Genomic DNA, 21,906 nt, shown 5'->3' on the forward strand with positions numbered 1-21,906 from the left:
GGTTGTAATTATTACGGTTTGAAAAATACACTTTCTTGCTTCTTTATCTTTTTTATATAGTCAGTTAGCAGTTATTTACCTAAATGGAGAGGAGATAATTTATAAAGGTACATGGTTTTAAAACTCCTGTTATACCATCAGATGCATTTGGTGTGCGATTTTTTTTATTGCCATTGGATTTGCATGCGTACTTCTGCTTGGCATTGTCTAATAGAAGCTTACTCTGAATACCATGACAGCCAGAAATTAGTTGGGAATTGGTGAAATAATGCTTTTTCTTTTTCCTACGGATACATAACAAGAAGTGAATAATAGTTAACTTGGATTTTAGGCTTTTTTTCTTATAAGCAGCTCATTGCATGAAGAATGCACTTTAATTTACATATTACTTTCTTCTAGATTGGAAGGAAGACTGATGAAGAAAAATAACAGCATGATTGAGGTAAATGGATTTTTAAATTATTTACCTTTTATGCTAATTTATATTTTCTGTGTTCTCCCAATGAAAGGATCTAAACAAACAATTTTTGTGGGCAATTGGAATATATAAGGAATATTTTGGGGATATAGATGAAATAGTCAAATACATATTACCATTTAATTAATTTAGTTATGTACATATTTTGTGCAAGTATGTATTTATGCAAAATGGAGTATTTATAACTAATGCTTTTTTCCTACCCCAGAATAATTTTCTTCCAACTCTTTACATACATATCTGACATCAGTGTCTTCATTATTTGAGTCATATTTTTGAAGCATTCAATATTATTTTCTACAGCCTGTTATCATTTTAGGTGTTTGCAGTACAGCACTTTTGGAATCTATGTATGGCACTATATTTGGAAATTTTATCCCAAGCCACAAGTAATCATTTGCATAATCTTAGGACAGTTGCTGTTTCCATTCTTTCTGTGTAGATGAACATTGAAGATCTCTACTGTGTAACAATTTGTAGAATTGTTTTCTTAAGTCTTTCTCCCTCTTTCCCTCCTTTCCTTCCTTCCTTCTTTCCTTTCATTTATTTTATTTATTTAGAGGTAATTGCATGTATAGTGTTTAAGAATTCAAATAGTACTCTAATAGCCATTCTTTGTTCTTTTTGTACTCTTATTGCCTCTTTGCCTAAAGATAGCCCTTTTCAATCCTTTTAGTTGTATTTTCCAGTATTCATCTACCTATTTCTAAACAACACATCGTATGCTCTAAGTGCCATTTATTGATTCCTTTTAAAATCTTAGACTTATACATTGATTTCCTGCTGAGGAGTTCTCTCTCATAGACCACCATTTACCCTTACTACATACCTACTTTTCCTGTCTCTTTATTTTCTTGATGCAGTCATTGTTACTGCACCCTTTACCCTTACTACATACCTACATATTGACCACCCTTTACCCTTACTACATACTTACTTTTCCTTTCTCTTTATTTTCTTGATGCAGTCTATATTTAGATAAGTATTAATGTCTACTTTATTATGACTATATTTTTTTGTGGCTGAGCTCTGTGGTGTAAGTTGAGATGTCTCAAGCCATTCTGCCTCCCAGTTGGTTGGTTGTGAACTGTTTTTTTGTCTCTGGAAAATGTTTCATTACTTTTCTTTATCTCCAGAATTCTGCAATATTGGGACACTTCTCGTTGTTTTTGATGTTCATGGTTCTCTCAGCTTAGAAACTGATGTCTGTCAATTTGTAAATTTTCTTGTACTATTTCTTTGATAATTCCCCCCCCATTCTCTCTTTTCTCTTAGTCTGTTAGTTGGGTATTTGCACCTACTAGTTTGATCCTCCAATTTTCTTAAGTCTTACTCTTAACTATTTTCCATCCTTCTGTGTTTTTCTTCTACTTTCTGAGAGGTTTCCTTAGTACCTGTTGAATGTTTAATTTCTGCTAGCAGGTTTGTAATTTTGAATTTAATTTTTTAGGGTCTATGAATATTTTGTTTTAAAAATTAGAATCCTGTTTTTGTTTCATAGATGCAATATTTTCTCATTTTTTTGAGAATATGAATTGGACTATTTTGCTGTTTTTTCCCGTTCTTTGCACATTTTCCTGTGTGTTCCCTTTATCTTCTTATTTTGATCACTGATTTTAATGTTAAAGGCTCTTCCCAAATGAGTGCTGGGGATTTAGTTGTCTGTTCTTACTTAAGAGTAAGATAATAAAAAATGGACTGCAAATTTGTTACCTGATTGGCTTCACTCTAAGGTATTTGAGCAGAGGCTTTACTAGCCATTTCAGTGGGTAATTATCATGTATCAAAATCTGTAGACTTTTTTCCTTGGACCTTTCAGTTTATCCAAAAAGGAATTCTTTGTTTACTTTTTTTGTAGGGTGTAAGCCTACCTGTGAGGATTTGGGGCACCACAGAGGAGTGAGGAGGAAGGGAGCCAGAGGTCTCACCATCCAAGCCTGAGAATGCTTAGATCCAGTGCTTTTGTTTCAGCCTTATCTGGAGTCTAGGTTTGAAGTCTTGCTGTATCATTTTCTCCAGAGGGTAAACTGCCCCTTCTTACAGGGATGTAAGGATGTAGGGATGGTTTGTTTGGCTCTACCAGGTGAGGGAGAGGATCTGGGATTCTAAGTCCCTCCCTCTCTCCCTTCTTCCCTCCCTCCTCCCCTTCTTTGCTCCACACAAATTTATCATCTTACAGTTCTGTGCGTCAGAAGTCTGATGGCAGGTCTCACTGGGCTAAAATCAACGGGCCAGGCGCAGTGGCTCATGCCTGTAAACCCAGCACTTTGGGAGGCCAATCTGGTGGATCACTTGAGGTCAGGAGTTCAAGACCAGCCTGGCCAACATGGTGAAACCCTGTCTCTACCAAAAAATACAAAAATTAGTCGGGTGTAGTGGTGAATGCCTGTAGTCTCAGCTACTCAGGAGGCTGAGGCATGAGAATCGCTTGAACCCTGGAGGCAGAGGTTGCAGTGAGCAGGGATCATGCCACTGCACTCCAGCCTGGGTGACAGAGTGAGACCCTGTAGCAAAACAAAACAGGTGTCCACAGGCTGCACTCTTTTCCACAGGCTCTAGGGAAGAGTCCCTTTCCTTGTTTTTATTTTTTAGCTTCTAGCTGCTGGCTGCATTTCTTGGCTCCTGGCCCCTTTCCATCTTTAAAGTCAACAATGGTCAAATGGCCTCATATTGCATTACTCTGACTTCCTTTTCTGTCTACCACTTCCACTTTTAAGGACCCTGGTGATTATATTAGGCCCATTCAGATAATCCAGGATAATCTCTCATTTGTTTTTATTGTGGTAAAAAACACATAACATAAAATATATTCATTTTTAAGTGTACAGTAGTGTTAACTATGTACACATTGTTGTACAAAAGCTCTCTAGAACTTTTTATGTTGCAAAACTGAAACTCTATACCCATTGAACAGCAACACCCCTTTAGCCCGACTGCCCAGCCTCTGGCAACTACGAACCACCTTCTGTTTCTGTAAATTTGGCTACTTTAGATATCTCCTATAAGTAGAATCATGTAATATTTGTCTTTTTGTGACTGGCTTGTTTTACTTTGCATAATGTCCTCAGGGTTCATCCATGTTGGAGCACATAAGAGGATTTCCTTCTTTTTAAGGTTGAATAATATTTCATTGTATGTATATACCATGTTTTCTTTATTCATCTGCCATTGGATGTGTAGGTTGCATCCACCTCTTAACTATTGTGAGTAGTGCTTAAGTAAACAGGGGTGTCCAGATATCTCTTCAAGACCCTGCTTTCAATTCTTTCAGATGCATACCAAAAGTGAGCTTGCTGGATCATATGTTTTGAGGAACTGCCATAACTGGCAGAAATGTGCCATTTGACATTTCTGCCAACACTGTACAGATATTCTAGTCAACTTCTCCACATCTTTGTCAACACTTGCTATTTTCTATTTTTGTTTTTGATAGTGGTCATTCTAATGGGTGTGAGATGATATCTCATTGTGGTTTTGATTTGCATTTTCCTGATGATTAGGAATGTTAAGCATCTTTTCATGTGCTTATTGACCATTTGTATATCTTCTTTGGAGAAATGTCCATTCAAATCCTTTGCCAATTTTTAATTATTATTTAGCTTTTTATTGTTGAATTGTGGGCATTCTTTATATATTCTGGATATTAACACTTTGTCAGATATATGGTTTACAAATATTTTCTGTGGGTTGTCCTTTCACTTGGTTGATTGCTTCCTTTAGTTTTTAAGTTTGATGTAGTCCCATTTGCTTATTTTGTGTGTTTTTTTTTTAACCTGTGTTTTTGATGTCATATCCAAAAAATCATTGCCAACTCCAATGTCATGAAGCGTTTCCTCTATGTTTTTTTTTTTTTTTTTTTTTTGCTAGGAATTTTATAGTTTCAGGTCTTAATTTTAGGTGTTTACTCCATCTTGAGTTAACTTTAATTTATGGTGCGGGGTAAGGGTCTTTTTTTTTTATACACACTTCACCACCCCCATCTTTTCAGTCTTCCCCGCTCCCCTTCTGAGGAACCAGAAGCTCCATCATTTCCTAAGCATTTTGTTGCCTAGGTTAGTGCTGGAATTATAGGCATGAGCCACCACGCCTGGCCTGAAACTTTAATTGAATACTTTTAAGCTAATGTAATGGCAAAAGAGTCCTAGTTTTTGTTTGTTTGTTTTATTTTATTGCTGTTTTAGTTGATAACTGCTTTCTTTGTGCCTATGTTTGATTATTTACAGATGTAGCACCATTTCTTACCGATAGAATAAATAATGATTAAAAGATGGGAGGGTGCGGAGGGATGCCTGGTCCTAACTAAGTCCTTAGGACTGTTGAGAGTAGTGGATTGTTTTTGTCTATAAGAATGGTTTATAGAATTAAGTCTGTTAGTTGGCTCAAGGTATCAGCTCCCCAGCTTTACAGCTGGAGAGCACCTGTGATTTTTATCCTGGGGTCCAGGGATAGCTTTAAGGAGTTAACGATTGTCCTGAAATTTAAGTGGAGAGGGATGGAACAGGCTTAGTTTTCATAGATACTCAATACTGTAGGGCGTATATGATCCTGAAAAGGGTTAAGAGCCTAATTCTTATAGATTATCACGGGGAAAAAAAAAAAAGAAAATGTTACTGATTAAATTAAATACGATCGAACAAAGTATACTGCCTTTCTAGCTACCATTAGATTCCATATTCTTCCACACATAAGTACAAATTACTATGAATGAGGCACTAAATGAATAGTCCTCTTTGTTCTTTAATACAAGACATTGTCTAGCTTCCTGATTATGCTGCCAGGAAATGTGTACCATGTACACATATATAACTATAAAAGCTGTTACTTATCAGGGTAATGTTTTGGCCCCAGAGAGATCATAACATTTTTAAAGTCAACTTGTAAAGACGATAACTCAGTAGTTACCTTTGTTTTCAGTTTGAAGCTGAAACTTCAAACTTATACTTAATTTATGATAATCAATTATTCGTTGGCAACTAAAAATAGTAGATAATTATATAAAAGGAGAAACACCTTTTATAGTCATAGGGCTAAAAACTTTTAATTAGAAAAGATGGAGTAAGCTTTATGTTATATGTATATATTATACTACTGTAAAAAATACAACAATTAAAAAGCTAGAAAAGAAAGAAAAAATGGGAGGAGGTAGGGAAGGTTCATTATGAATTCTTTGTTTCCAAGTTTATAAGTACTTTAATCCTTTTATTTATAGTGAACTGCACTGAATTTACACAGTCTCTCTCAGCTTTAGAATTTTGTGATTCTGTTTTGAAGTTGTTAAGCTGAAACTGCTTCTTTGTTCCAGGCACACCACTGAGTTCTTTGGGATGCCCAAAAGTGTATGGTTTGGAAACATGAAATAGAAGACGAGACCCTGCCTCAGCAAGTATACCTGAGACTACTTTTAGAGGAACCTGTCGATAAATGCAAAACAGCAGCCGTTGGAGGTATGTATTAACAGAGAACTCTGATTGAAGCTGATGTGGCCCATTCTGCTCTACTCAGTCAAATGGAGTCATTCTCTGGGAATGAGCTCTTCTCTTGAATCCCACTGTTCATAGGACAGAACTCTCAGGCCTGAAATACCTGGTGTCTTTCTGTAACCTTGTCTGTGTGGTGGGATATCACTCGTCACTCTTTGATGAACTCTGATTCAGACCCTTGAGTGTCCTTCCCAATGCCTCAAGGACATTAGACTCTTGTCACATGAAAGTGATAGCAAATTTCTAATTAAAGGCCTCATTGCCTTCTTCCCTGGGAGTAGAGCAGTCAATGTCAAAGCTCAGCAAATGTGTCTCATAAACCAGCTGTAATGGCTTTACTTTTCCCTGAGCATCATCAAGGTCATTTCTGATTGGATATGGTTGTATCAGATTGATTGGTTCCCTCTTAGTCATTTACTTTGACCTGCTTGTTTCTTGACCCCCGTTAAATATTTACCCCATTTTCTTGGTTTTTAGCCTTTAATTTTTATCTCCTCAACAATGTATCATCAAGATCAGGGACACCCATTATTTCATATCCATTATTTCATATCCTGTGACCTTTGGTGGATGTCTGGCTTTGGATGCACTGGCTCTCTTGGTAAGGCACAGCCTATGTTATTGTCATATGTCACCTTGATCCTTTAGGATTTTTGTAGTCTTTTTTTTTTTTTTCTACCAGTGAAGAACACTACAAATGTACCTTGTGCTGAGTATTTTACGTGTCTTTGTCACACCATCATGAAAGTATTAAGCGAGTCCCATTTTGCAGATGAGGAAATAAGGTTCCAAGTGGTTAAACAACTGGCCTGCTATTCCCAGAGAGTAAGTGGCAAGAATGGAATTCAGCACTGAGTCTGTCTTAAATTGTGTACCATAGAAATAGTATGCCCTACTGTATTCCCTTTTTGAAGCAGAGTTTTAAAAGTGTTCTTATTCAGCTGGGCATGGTGGCTCACACCTGTAATCCCAGCACTTTGGGAGGCCAAGGCGGGCTGATCACCTGAGGTCAAGAGTTTGAGACCAGTCTGGCCAACATAGTGAAACCACCTCTCTACTAAAAATACAAAAATTAGCTGGGCATGGTGGTGGGTGCCTGTAGTCCCAGCTACTCAGGAGGCTGAGGCAGGAGAATCACTTGAACGTGGGAGGCGGAGGTTGCAGTGAGCTGAGATCTTGCCACTGTACTCCAGCCTGGGCAACAAGAGTGAAACTCCATCTAAAAAAAAAAAAAATTCTTATTCTTGTGGAATTTTAATCTTCTTTTTTCAGCTTTTGCTACTTTCCCCCCATTTCATGGCATTTTATTTGGTTTATAATTATAACACTTAATTTGAATCATTAAAATTAAACATTTCCAACTTTTATTATTTTTATAATATCACTGAGAATATATTATTGGTATGAGACGTTATTAAAATATGCCCTCTTTCTCACATAGGCTCTGATGTCTTTACTGATTCTATGTTTTCTGAGTTGATTATGAGTCTAGCATGGGAGACAGGAGTGGACTTTTATATTTCTAATATAGTCCTACTAGTACAGAGTTATTGAAGATGACACAGAAGAATGGTAAGATTTTGCCAGAAATATTCTCCCGTAGTTCACAAAGTTGTTTTAGAACCTGAATTCTTTAAAATATAGAACATCTATTCAAGTACTTAGTTTTGGCTCAGTGACCACTTTCAATGTGTACAGCTGGGAAGTTGCCTTATATAGAAGGATATAAGTTTTAAGTTTAAGAATATATGGTATCTGATTTTTTTCAATAAGGGGCTAAATAATTTGAAATTTCTATATATTTAGGCTTCTAGAATGTTCTCATTAAATTAGTGGATGTACATACTGAAAAATATTTTAAATGATCCTAAAAATCCTGAGAGATAGATGTGGTCAACCTCACTGAAAGATGAATACACTGAGGTTTATAAGATTATGAAACTTGCCCAAGCTCATGTGATTAGAAAATAGCAGGGCCAGAATTGAACCTAGATCTGTTTTTCACCAGCAATGTTTCTAACAATTACATTACCTTGCTGATTATACACAGTGGTGACATTTAGATCATAAACATGTCTAAGAATTTTCTTATGTTTAGCATTCATACAAAGGCAGTCCTAAACAGCTAAATAAGCCTCATCCTCACAGAAGCAAAAGCTTCTAGATGGGGTTGGTGTTGTTCGTCAACGAGGTTTTATCAGGACAGTGGCAATTCTGGTGAATGATGGACTGAGCCACTCTTGATAACTGGATGTGTCTGCTTGGGCTGCATGCCATTTCCCACCCAGTGCTTACCACGCTGTTAGCAGCAATTAGGGTCGACTCACCTTAGCAGTTGCATGAGCAGCTGTTTCTTCCAAAGCAAGTTGGGACTGGAATTTTGCCACACAATCACACAGTTAAGGACAGCTCTGGCATTTATATATGAATCTCAGAATTTTAGGTACACCATTTCTTTTCAGTAAATAAAATTTCTTTCTGCTTTTAAGTGTCTTTTCCTGATTCTACATAGAAAATTTGATGAATATTCACAGCCATAAAAAAGAATGAAATCATGTCCTTTGCAGTAACATGGAAGCACCTGGAGACCATTATTCTAAGTGAACTAATGCAGGAACAGAAAACCAAAAAGCACATGTTCTCACTTATATGTGGGAGCTAAACATTGAATACATAAAGACCGGAACGATAGTAGGGAATGCTTGAGAGAGAGGGTCGGGGAGGCATGGATTGGAAGACTAACTGTTGGGCACTGTGCTTACCACCTTGGTGATGGGATCCTTCGTACACCAAACCTCAGTAACACACAACCTACCCATGTAACAAACCTGCACATGTATCTCCTGAACCTAAGATAAAAGTAGAAAAGAAGAAAAATATAAAAAACATTAGTTTAAGTATGAACAAAAAGGAAAAAAAAGAAAATTTGTTAAATATTGAAAAGTTTAAACAACAAAATAAAGATTAGCACTCAGATACAGCCATTGATAATATTTTGGTAAAGATGCTTCCAGCTTTTATTCCTATGAATATGTATGTCTTTTTAAAAATGCAAACTTAAAATCTTAGTGTTCTATATCCATTTTTACTTAATATAATTGCAACATTTTTCCTATGTGCTTAAATGTTCTTTTTCAACATACTTTTAGTGGCTATAAGTATTCCCTTTGGGTAATAGCATCAGTGAATCCATTCTATTAGTAAACCTAATCCTCATTCAATTTAGCTTAAAACCTCTCTAAAAAACAAGAACATAATTGCCACTAGTTTTCATAATGATGTCCTAATGATACTTTCAGATATGATGAGAAAATCTAGTTTCGATCACTTCCCCTGTCACATCATGAAATGAACCTGACTTGAAGTTTCCCAGTACAAATGCTGTGCATGACTGTAGCATGGAAAAATTCTCTTTTGACTGGGAAACTTTGAATATCTATTTTTCTTTCTCTGAGGTGGCTCATCTGTGACAAGTAACTTCAGTGTTTTCATACTTAGATGAAACTTCTCAAATCCTGATTTGCAAGTGATTTGGCTCTCCTAGTTGACTTTACTACTTCACTAAACCTTTTTTCTACTCCTAAATATTTCACATGGGCCAAACCCTGGGTGAGCAGCTACACTTACCTGAGGAAACCCCAGGTGTCATGAATGAGGTTAGAGAGAGATGCATAATGTAGTATTAATGTGACTTTTCCTGAAACCAAAGAGTTCTGTGCTGCTAGGCATTAAAGTTACCAAACTGAGAAGTTGATTACAACTGAAATGGGTAAACATGTAACAGAAGCACTCTACTCAGAAAAGGCTCCTATGAAGCTAGGACTATGACTTATTATTACTTATTGTTCTCTTAAAGACTATATTAATTACATCACTATCATCCTCACCAAACCATTACTTTTCAGACATGGTTCCTTATTTCCCTTGGGATTCCATAGTGTCATGTGGGTAGGTAAGGGGTGAGGGAGGAGGACAAAGCCTCCTTATTGTCCCATCAACCAGCAGCTCTGCCTTTTGTTTTATGTATTGAACTTCCACAAATTTTTGCTGAAAGAAAGGACTGCTGCTTAAGGGAGTAAAGACTGTGAAAATCACTGGGGCATTGTAGATCCTACGGGTGGATGAAAAAGAGATGGAAAATGGACGTCCAGACAGCATTACTTGCAAGTTTCCGTTATGCTTGTAATTCTCCTGCAGTGACACAGTCCTTCTGGGGTTTAATATTTACCATAGGTCCTCTGGTTGGACTTCCCATAGATTAGCCTGCTTTTATGATAGTGGTTTCCATAGAGACTCCTCAGAAATGTTAGGGTTAGGAGAGATGAAAGAGTGATAGCCTTACAAGTATTGGTGGTAGAAAGTAACCTTTTAGTGATCAGAGCAGTGAGTAGTGGAAGGTATAACCTGTTAAAGGCCCACAGGGGATTGGTTTCTATATTCTCGTTGATGTGTATGACCCAGTAGGAAGATGCTCTTTCCATCAGAGTGATGTGGTGTATGAAATTCAGCCAGACAGTCTGTGAAATCTTCATTATCTATTTCTAGACTCATTTAAAACATTTTAAGTTGAAACTCTCTTTTTTTTTTTTTTTTTTTTTTTTTTTTGAGGCGGAGTCACCAAGCTCTATCACCAGGCTGGAGTGCAGTGGTGGGATCTCGGCTCACTGCAAGCTCCATGCACCTCGGAGTTCTACGCCATTCTCCTGCCTCAGCCTCCCGAGTAGCTGGGACTACAGGTGCCCACCACCATGCCTGGCTAGTTTTTTTGTATTTTTTAGTAGAGACGGGGTTTCACCATGTTAGCCAGGATGGTCTCGATCTCCTGACCTTGTGATCCGCCCATCTCGGCCTCCCAAAGTGCTGGGATTACAGGCTTGAGCCACCGCACCCGGCCATGAGCCACCACGCCCGGCCAGGTGGGCTCTCTTAAATTGAAGATTTATATTGGGAAATCACAGAACCAGCTACTCCCAAATAAAAAATTTTAGTGTTTTCGTTCCACAGCTCAGTTCGGACTAGAGAATTTTCTCCAAAGATATTTTTAACCAGCAAAGAATGAGGAACTAACTAAAGAGTTTGCAATGGCTAATTTACAATTGGTGCCCAGAATCCTTAACCACAGTTAAAAATCTTCACTTTATTTACTGGACAGTTGGTGCAGGGGTATCAATGTTTGAAGATCTTAATGTTAATATATATTTAGTTATTCAGAGAATGAGCTTAGTCTTGAGGTGAAAACTGGAGAGAAAATTCTTGCTTTCTCCATCAGGAAAGGGGTAAATTATGACCAACTTGCAAACATAACAGGACATTGGTGTCAAATAGGGCCTGAGCTGTTTGTATATGAATTGTGTATATGGCTACAACTGTTGGGGTGACATTCAACAAGATGTGAATGAATGACACCCCTGGAATTGTGCAGTGCTGCAGCCCTGGGTATAGCCATTTATTCTGTTAGTCATTTATCTAGTGAATGTCTCTACCTTATGCCTGGCACTTTCCTAGGTACTAGACCACAAGAGTGGGCAAGGCAAACAAACGAGATCATTTCTCTCATGGAACTTACAGTCCAAAAGGGGTTGGGCAGGGTCTTCAGGGAGACAAGTAATAAAGAGGGAGGTAAACAGTATTTCAAATATGATGCTAGAAAGAAAATAGGGCAACAGAGTGTTTTTGGGTAGGAAAGACTATTTTAGATCAGGTCTAAAATGTATGACCTATGTTCTTGTGGGCTATTTACTTCTTGTACTGCGTATAAGTTGGTGAATTTTTATATTCACCAACTCTCATTAAATAATTCAGAGAAAAGGTAAGATTTCCTCCATCAAAATTGTGTTTTCTATAGAAATTAAGCTTTATCAAGTGCCACATTTCAGTGGTAAAAACTGAGATAACTTCATTTCTTAAGTAGTTTGTTAAAGTAGAATTTTAAAACAATAATAAATTGCTGGACTATAGCATATAAAAAGAAGTTTTCAGTCCATTCAGGGGAAAACTGTAATATACTGCTCGTGAAGGTTGAAGAGAGAGAAGTTGGACTGATTACCTTGAGCACCTTAGACTCATTGTGACCCATGTTGAATGGATCACTAAGCCTCACTGATTTTTTCCCCCCTTTTTTCCCCTTTATATATATAATGTCCTTTTTCTCTGTTTCTTTTTGTCCCTTTTCACTACTCTATCACCACTCTAGTGAGGTCCTTCTTACCATAGGGTCGTCTATTTTAATAGCCTTTCCCTTGGTATCTCTGCATCTGGGCTAGCTGATTGGTTAGTTTTTCTGATGCCACATTTATAGTTCTATTCCCTTCTTAAAAGCCTTTACTTTACTCTTCACTCACTTCAGAGTGATAAAGGCCAGATTCTGTAGCTTGGCATGTGAAGTCCTCCATGATCTGTCCCATTGTGTATTTCCAACCGTATCCCTGCTTTTACTCAGTGCAAACTTTAGGCTCTATCCAGACTTTCTGTTCCCCTTCCTGTTGTGCTTTTGCTCAAGCTGCTATCTGGAAAACTCACTTCTTTCTTTCTTTCTTTCTTTCTTTTCTTTTTTTTTTCTTTGCCTATGTAAATCCTGTTTGACGTTCAGAGTCTAGTTTGAATAGATCATCTCTTCTTTCTTTCTGGCTGCTTTAAAGATTTTGCTTTGTTTTTAGGAGTCTGTGATTTGCTTATATCTAAGTGGGGAAACTCTTTCTCCCCCAACTTTTCCTTTTCTCCTTTTCTTCCCTTCTAACTTCCTTTCTCCCTCCCTGCCTTTTTCCCTCCCTCCCTTTTTTCCCTCCCTCTCTTTTTTCCCCCTTCCTTCCTTCCTTCCTTCCTTCCTTCCTTCCTTCCTTCCTTCCTTCCTTCCTTCCTTCCTTCCTTCCCTCCCTCCCTCCCTCCCTCCCTCCCTCCCTCCTTCCCCGTCTGTCTCTCCCTTCCTCCCTGAGAATCTTTGGTTTTTTTGGGCCTAAAGATTGCTATTAGGAATATTTTATCATTATTCCTTAGAATAATGCCTCTTCCCCATTTTCTTTAGTATTTCTTTCTGGAAATTGAAGAAGACATGTTGGACTGTCTCACTCATCTTCCACATCCTTCTTTCATATTTTTGATATCACCATCTTTATGTTACAATTCTGGACAGTTTCTTTGGATTTGTCATTTGGTTCACCAGTTCTTTCTTCAGCTATTTCTAATCTGCTGTTTAAGCTGTCCTTGATGATGGGGATTTTTATATTTTTAAATTTTATTTTATTTTATTTTTATCCTACTGTTTTATCCCCAGAGCCTAGACCAAGGTGTAATACTTAGTACATAGGTGCTTAATAACCATATGTTGAATGAATTAACATGAGTTTTTTATTTTTTAATTTTTAAATACCATTTTTGGTCCCTTTTCAAGTAAACATGCTAGTTTTTTCAGATAAAATTTTACTCCCTTTTACATTTCTCTTATTTATTGAAATGTATTAAATATACTTATTTTATGCTCATAATTCTAGTATTTGAAATGTTGCCAAATCTGATTCATTTGCCTGTTTCTGTTGGCTGTCACTCCTGGTCTCTTATTTCCTTGTATTTCTATGATTTATTGACTATGGACTCATAGTCCTTGGAAGTTTTATCTGTGTGAGTTGTTCGAGGCCTAGATTGAAGGTAGATTTTTCCAGAGAGTATTTGTATTTGCTTCTGCCAGGTGCCTATAGCTACTATCAATCTGGACACTCTTTACATTATATTCTCTGCCTGAGGTTTTTTTTGAGGCATATAGCATAAATTTAGACCACAAAACAACATAAATACTAGTTGTTGGTTGTAAATTCTCAAGGGAGATTTTCCACCCCGTGAAGGTGCTATGGTTAAAAAAGCAGTTCCTCTTTTGGTGTAGCAAGTTTATTTCTAATTTTCCTATATCTGAGGGTATAGTTTTGTGAAGTTCCAGTTTTACGCAGGGGTCTGTTAAACTCACCAGCTTGAGTGGTACTGGTTTTATCTTTTCTCTCTCTTGTTCTGTGCAATCATTATTATGGAAGTTCAGTATGACTAGGGTTGTGGCCTTGGTGCTTTTCTACCTCCCAGCATTCTCACTCTTACTTTGTTTTGGCTTCTCTGAATTTCATACTTTATTGTCACCTCATTGGTGCATTTACAGAGATTTTATACTTTATTATCTTTCAATTATTTTCATTAAGAGAGACCAGTTTAAAGTATCTAGTATATCATTCTGCAGAAATAGACCTCTTTTGTTGTTTTGTTTTTAGTATGTGCTTCTAATGGATGAGGTGGAAACACATTTACGACAGAACTCAAAAAATTATTAAAAAGTTAGGTACAGCTCAGCCTCCTCTTTTAATTTAAATGTCTGCTATACACAGTCAGATTAGGTTAAGAGAGAGGTGGAGAATAACCCCTTGTAATATGCTCTCTAAGTTGGCTGAGATGTTGATGTCTTAGAGATATTATTTATCGAAATGAGATTTATTTTTATGCATTGATTTATTGTCTTGCATTTTACTATATATATTATAGATTAATTTTCTAATATTTTACTATATATACTATATATATTTTACCCTTCTAAGTAGGATTTGATTCCTAAGTAATGCTCTATAACTGATAAATAACAAATAATAAGAAAATATTATTTGTTACATGATATCTGCCATGGGTCCATTTAATGATACCCTGAAAGAGACTCTGTAGTACCTTAGTCCTTTCACTCAATGTTATTTCATTTGATTCTGAATGAGTGCAATATTATTTGTAAGGGAAAATAGTTGTAATTAGTAGAATATGTTAGTGATTTCAAAAAAAGAAACCAGTCTCAGGAAGATATTTTTAATGTTATGGCTTAAATGTGCAGTGTGCAGATCTGCAGAATTTGAAAATTCAGCTGATTCTGTAATTCTTCAGCACTAAATAGGGGTATATCTAGTGAGAAGCATTGCCATCTGATAGAAATATGTAACACATATGTGTGCCACTCACAACCTAAATGAATCACATGCTGTTTTGAACTTTAATTTTTTTCTTCAGAATCCCATGTTATATTAATTCTGCAGAGGGGGCTCTGCTTCTTGTGTTACTGATATAATGCAAGTAGTCCTTTCTGACCAAGCCCTCCATCTGCATTGCCACATTAGAACATAATTTGCTAGAACCAGCAATATATTTTGTGTGACTTAATCTGATGAATAATTTTTAGCATGTATTATGGTATTAAGGAAATATTAAATGGAATAAATGTTGATTTAAATTGGTAGAATGCTCAAGTTTTAATGATCAGAGTAGCGATAATGGTTGCCTGGTACAGTTATGTGTTTTGAGGTTTTTGAAAGTTAGTAGTGTGTTTTAAATCTCTGCCATGAGAGGAACTAGCAACGTAACATGGTAAACATGCCAACTGGATTCATAGCATCACTTATCAGCCACATGCTAACATAAGACTACATTATGATTAGAAATTTTTAAATTAATATTTGGAGGACTTAGAAAGCTATATTTATTATGATTGTTAAATAGCTGTGTTTGGAAGTTTTAATTTTGTAAAATGTGTAAGCTTGACACATCTCCACATTTAGCCATTAAAAATCATTTTTTAATAATTATGATGTTTATTTTATATTGAAAATAGTTTCTAAGGAGGAAAATAGTTTGCATCTCATGTTATAAATATTTTCAGACTTTAAAATTACTTAATCCAAATCATCCACTCTTTGTTATTTTTTGTTCAAATTTTAGAACGTATAAATTCTCCCAGAGTTTTCTTTTTCTTTTAACAGTTATTTGTATTTTCAATGTAACGAGTACATTTCTGAATATTATATCAATGATATTTTTAATAAATTGAATAAATTTAAGTTGATAAGGAAAGTTTACTAATTTTAAAAGGTTTATTAGGAAATTATTAAAATGAAGAAAGCCTTCTTGGTGTGGATAAGTCTTTTTCTCTTTTTTATACTGGATTTTAAAATTTTGGATCACTTGATAATTTTTTTATATCACATTTAAAAATGTGTTGGATATTTTTATATTAGCTTCCTATATTTATTTCTTCCTGTACTATTTTGGGAAAGAAACCGTAATTGAAACAAAAATTAGGTAATTAGTAGGTTATTTATGGAATCTTTTTCTTCTAGAATGTTTGCTGGGAAAATGTTAATTATTAATATACTCACTTATAGACTTCCATACAGTCAGAAGAGCAGTTGTCAAGAAAAATATTTGAAGGCATTATTGTTGTCCCAGCATTCTCACATTCTATTCCTTTTCCCCCTATTAAAGTGAATAAATCAAGAAAAATAAAACTGACTTTGTCATCTGTTTCAGTTATTGGGTCCAGTTAGGGGTAGCTAACCAGGGGCGAAGGACACGTAAATAACATCCACTTGTAATCCTTAATCTGCTTTCACACTCACTCCTCTCTTCAACTTTGTTTCCTGTAAAGTGTAAATTTCTTAGTCTCATCATATAGAATAACCCAGAATGATATTATTTCACTACCATGGATTTATAGAAATTATTTCTTCTTTCATGTTTTTGTTACTTAATCAACTGTCTTGTGTCATCTCTGACACTGTTATTCTCATTATTAAAAGAAAATTCTATTAATGGTTTCATATAGTCTCTTCTCTAAAGATAATATTAACTAAGTGCCTTTTATATCCTAAGGTCTTTATTTACATGATCTTGAATGAAGCCCTGGAATCTTGCAGGGACCTTCATTATCTTACTTCATTCTGTGGATTTTTAGTGACACTTTCATTTTCTAGGCCCTCCTTTAGACACTTTAGGCAGTGAGCAAAATTGGTAAGTAGGAAAAAAAGAACAACCAACACGTGTATTATGCAGCTAATAGTCTAGTGGGAGAAAGATGACAAACTAGATTAATAAGGAAAATACATGTATACTAAGTGGTAATCAGCATTATCACTGATAACCTCTTGGATCAGAGGCTATGGCAAAAAATACAGCAGAGAAGTGAATGGGGAGTGTAAGTCTAAGTGGGCGTGTGTGTGTGTGTGTGTGTGTATATGTGCGTACAAACACACACACACACTATTTGTAGAGAAGCCAGGAAGGCCTCATTGAGAAGGCAACATCTAAGTAAGGACATGAAGAAAGTAGAGGGGTGAGCCTGCTCTATCGGGGCAAGACCATCCTAGGAAAGAGTAGTTCAGGGTTAAGTACCGAGCCCTTGATACTTTTTTTATTTTACAGGAAACTGGAGTTCAGCCTTGTCTAAGACTACATAGTTCATAAGCACTGGACCTCTTGTTCAGACTCAGATCTGTCATAATCAAAGCCCTGCACTCTCTCCACTAACCCAGGTTACTCTAAAAGGAAATCATTGTTCATCGTAGGAAGCTTTCCAGCTGCTCGCAGAATGTGTTACACATTGTGAGCACTGAAGATTTAACCGTGTCTGTTCTCAAGCAAAAGTAATAGATAGGTGGGTAGGTAGATTGATTAGTTTTCTGTGCTCAACTAACGGAACCTCAAAACTATTACCTGGTTTTCCAAAGCTCTTAAGTTTAAGAAATAAATTTTAGGAACTACACTTTCTGCTTTTTCTTTTCTCTTTTTAAAACGTATATGAGCTTGCTTGATAAATTCCTCTATTCTCATTTTATGTGTGAGATTTAAAGACCAAAAAAAATTTCAATAGGTATGTAGTGGTATGTCATTGTTGTCTTAATTTGCATTTCCCTGATGACATATTATGTGGAACCCTTTTCATATGCTTATTTTTATCCATATGTCTTCTTTGGTGATTTCTCTGTTAAGGTCTTCAGCCCATTTTTAAATCAAGTTAATTGTTTTCTTATTGTTAAGTTTTAAGAGTTCTTTGAATATTTGGATAACAGGTCTTTATCAGTATGTCTTTTGCAGATATTGTCTCCTAGTGTGTATGTGTCTTTTCATTCTTATTTCCCTTTTCCACAGTCATTCTGTAGTGTACAATAGAGTTGTACAATAGAGTCTTCCAGAGGCTGTATATGGTATCACAATAGATTGACTGCAGACATTAATAGGGGAATTCATGATTTACTTTTAAGCCAGATATTAAAGAAAAATGTTTAAAAATATACTCTTCTTATATTTTCTTAGAAGATAAATTTTTCATTAATTTTTTTTTTTTTTTGAGATATCTGTTGCGCAGGCTCAAGTGCAATGGAGCCATCACGGCTCACTACAGCCTCCATCCACCTCTTGCGCCCAAGTGATCCTCCTGCCTCAGCTTCCCAAATAGCTCAGACCACAGCTGTGCACCACCACACCCAGCTAATTTTTTTTTTTTTTTTTTGGTAAAGATGAGGTCTCCCTATGGTGCCCAGGATGGTCTTGAACTCATGGGCTCAAGCTATCCTCCCTGCTTGGCTCCTAAAATGTTAGCATTACAGTATGAGCCACTGCTGTGGCAAAAATTTTTTTTTTTTGAACAGTAATATATTAGGTTTGTTCCCATTATAATCAGCAGACAGAGTTGCCTACATTTATCATTAATATTAAATACATTGTTCTGAAAGTTTTGGCTAATACCCCAGCTAGAGAGACAATTTTTAAAAGTACATAGGTGTTATGTGGGAAATTTTTTTTTTTTTTTTTAAAGTTCTAGGGTACATGTGTACAACGTGCAGGTTTGTTACATTTGTGTACATGTGCCATGTTGGTGCGCTGCACCCATTAACTCATCATTTACATTAGGTGTATCTCCTAATGCTATCCCTCCCCCTGCCCCACCCCACGACAGGCCCCGGTGTGTGATGTTCCCCTTCCTGTGTCCAAGTGTTCTCATTGTTCAATTCCCACTTATGAGTGAGAACATGCGGTGTTAAATATTTTTTTTTTTTTTTGAGACGGAGTCTCGCCTGTCGCCCAGGCTGGAGTGCAGTGGCCGGATCTCAGCTCACTGCAAGCTCCGCCTCCCGGGTTTACGCCATTCTCCTGCCTCAGCCTCCCGAGTAGCTGGGACTACAGGCGCCCGCCACCTCGCCCGGCTAGCTTTTTGTATTTTTTTAGTAGAGACGGGGTTTCACCGTGTTAGCCAGGATGGTCTCGAACATAAATTTTTTTTGTGTGTTGACATGTGAATGGGTTTAATTGTTGCTTTTGGATGAATTAACAAATATTTTTAAATGTTCTCAGTTTTCCAATACAGTAGTTATCTGTAGACCATAACCTTTATAAATGAGAACTTTTTGAGTTCCTTAATAATTTTTTAAGATATAAAGGTGTCTTAGGACTAAAACATTTGGGAACCGCTGATTTAGAGAGTGACTGATGATAGGGAAGAGGTCTGAGAATCCAGTGAACCCTTGGGGACTTGCAGAAATAAGGAAGAGTCCTCAAAAGAGAGTGAGAAAGAAAGGGGACAAAGTACTGTGTGGTGTTCTGGAGGCTGAGTGCAGAAAGTGTTTCAAGAAGCAGCAGGAGGTCATCTGTGCTGTATGCTGCTGACAGGTCTTGTTAAATCGCAGCTGAGAACTGCCTACTGGCTAAAGACAATGCCTGAGAACTGACCACTACCTACAGCGGTGTTGGAAGTCATTGTTGATTTTGAAATGGATAGTTTCAAGTATACAGTAGTGGGGACAAAAGTAGGCTCGGAAGAAAATGGAAGAGAAAGAATTTGTTTCACAGTTTGGATTCCTGAGACTGTGAATTGATCCATCCCACCTCTTCATTTTTTAAAGTATTTATTTATTTATTTATTTATTTTTATTTATTTATTTTTTTGAGACAGAGTCTCGCTCTGTCACCCAGGCTGGAGTGCAGTGGCGTGATCTCAGCTCACTGCAAGCTCTGCCTCCCGGGTTCACGCCATTCTCCTGCCTCAGCCTCCCGAGTAGGTGGGACTACAGGCGCCCACCACCACGCCCTGCTAATTTCTTGTATTTTTAATAGAGATGGGGTTTCACTATGTTAGCCAGGATGGTCTCAATCTCCTGACCTCGTGATCCGCCTGCCTAGGCCTTCCAAAGTACTGGGATTACAGGTTTGAGCCATGCGCCCGGCCACCCATCTCTTCATTTTGAGGGAGTCACTACAGTTCCTGACTCGCCTTCAGATTACTTTGCATTGGAACCTACCCCAGTTGAACCAGCTGTGGGATTTGGGGGTGAAGGGTGTGAGGAAGTGGTATAGGACAAGTTGCCTGGTCTCCTTTGCTGCACATGGGATTATTTTCTTTAAAATGACTGTGGACAAGAGATCTATTGTACTTCATGATGACTCTAGTAAATAACCATGTATTATATGCTTGAAAATTGATAAAAGAGTAGATTTGAAGTGTTCTTACCATAAAACATGATGTGTGAGGTAATGCATATGTTAATTAGTTCCATTTAGCTATTCTACAATGTATATGTATTTCAAAACAAGATGTTATACATGATAAACGTACAATTTTTGTCAATTAAAAATAATTTTAAAAGAAGCAGAAAAAATATAGGTTATATTTTTGAGCTAAGAAATATGTTTACATTGAGATAGTTAATAAAATAATTTTTTTCTTAAAATTGTTTCCTTTGGAAGGAATAACTGACTTTATTTTATTTACTTCTTGCATAATATTTATCAATATTAAATGTTATAATTTTAAAGAGGAAAGAAATAATATGTTTTCCCCAAGTGAGATTTTTACCAATTTATATGCAAAAACACTTATTTACACTTTAAGGTAATGACTTATGTATGTTTCTTCCACAAGACTTAGAAGTCCTTAACAGCAGGGTGTAAAATTTAATTTTCATTTCTCTACTGATTATCATCTTACCTGGAATATAGTAGGAATTTAGTGCATATTTTAGAATGAGTAAGACATTAGAAAATTTGGATTTGTGTTTTATAGTTTATTTTCTTTTTGGGTCTCTTTCCCCTTGAATTGTTAAAAGTAACCTTTAAATTGTTAATGTGGTAAGTAAAATTAAATAAAATCTAAAGGACAGATTGCTTTCAATTCCCCTGGGTTCGAACAAATGTTCAAAGAGTATTTAGATAGGAAGCAGACAATAGTTCATTTTCCTTTGCTTTGATTGGGTGTATATTTCAAAAATGACGTGTAAATTAAACACAGACACCTTCTGTTTTTGAGGCTTTAGAAGTTGTTTCCCAAGATAAGAAAGAAACACTTTTGACCTGTGAGAGATCATATCTCCTCTGGAACTCATTCAAATAAATTATTTTGCGATGTATTTTAAAATTTGGGTGTAATTTATACAATGTACAATGTACAAATTTGAAGTGAATAGTTTAGTGAACCAACATCTCTGTCATCCCCAAAGGTTCTCGTGTCCACTTTCAGTCGGGTGTGCCATCCCAGAGGCAAACATGGGTGTGAATGTGATTCTATCAATAGATTTTGCTCTTTCAGAGCTTCAGATATGTAGTTATACCGAGTGTGCTTATGCACCTGGTGTCTTTTGCTCCACTTGCTGGTGTTTTATAGATTCATGCTCTTATTGCATATATCATGCTATTGAGTAGTATTCCATTTTATGAAGTTATTCACCTATTGATAGACATTTGGACAGTCTACAGTTTTGGGCTGTTATGAATATAACCACTGTGAACATGATTGTACGTCTTTTTGTGGACACAAGTTCGCAAGTTTTCATGTCTTTTGAGTGTGTTCTTAGAAGTGTATTATTGGGTAAGTGTATATTAAATCTTATAAAAAATTTATTTAAAAATTGTCAAACATTTTTCTGAAGGGCTTTATAATTCAGTATGCCCATCAGCAACTTATGAGATGCTCTAATGTACTTCAAGTCTTTGCCAACTCTTGCTTTTTTCAGTCTTTTTAAAATTAGCATTCTAGTGCGGGCAAAGTGGTATCTTGTGGATTCCTGTTGTTTCCTTGGTGACTAATGATGTTGAAAATTTTTTCATGTACTTATTGACCATTCATGTGTGTTCTTTTATGAAGTTATCTTGTCAAATCTTTTACTATTTTAACAA

General features: G+C 36.3%; 1 protein-coding gene across 9 annotated transcripts in view; it reads left to right on the forward strand.

Annotated features, from left to right (window-relative positions):
• SGMS1 (sphingomyelin synthase 1) overlaps nt 1-21,906 on the forward strand; it is a 312,849-nt gene that overhangs the window by 157,059 nt on the left and 133,884 nt on the right. For 7 of the 9 annotated variants that reach the window (XR_002524357.2, XM_021943451.2, XM_017963078.3 and 4 more), the window contains 2 exons: nt 400-442; nt 5,781-5,922. The gene's annotated coding sequence lies outside the window, so the exon portion shown is untranslated. Of the gene's footprint in view, nt 1-399; nt 443-2,336; nt 2,467-5,780; nt 5,923-21,906 lie in introns of all 9 variants that reach the window. The other 2 variants (XM_017963077.3, XM_021943452.2) reach the window with 2 other exon arrangements.

The sequence above is a fragment of the Papio anubis genome, chromosome 11 (genome assembly GCF_008728515.1).
Source record: "Papio anubis isolate 15944 chromosome 11, Panubis1.0, whole genome shotgun sequence".
Taxonomy (NCBI): domain Eukaryota; kingdom Metazoa; phylum Chordata; class Mammalia; order Primates; family Cercopithecidae; genus Papio; species Papio anubis.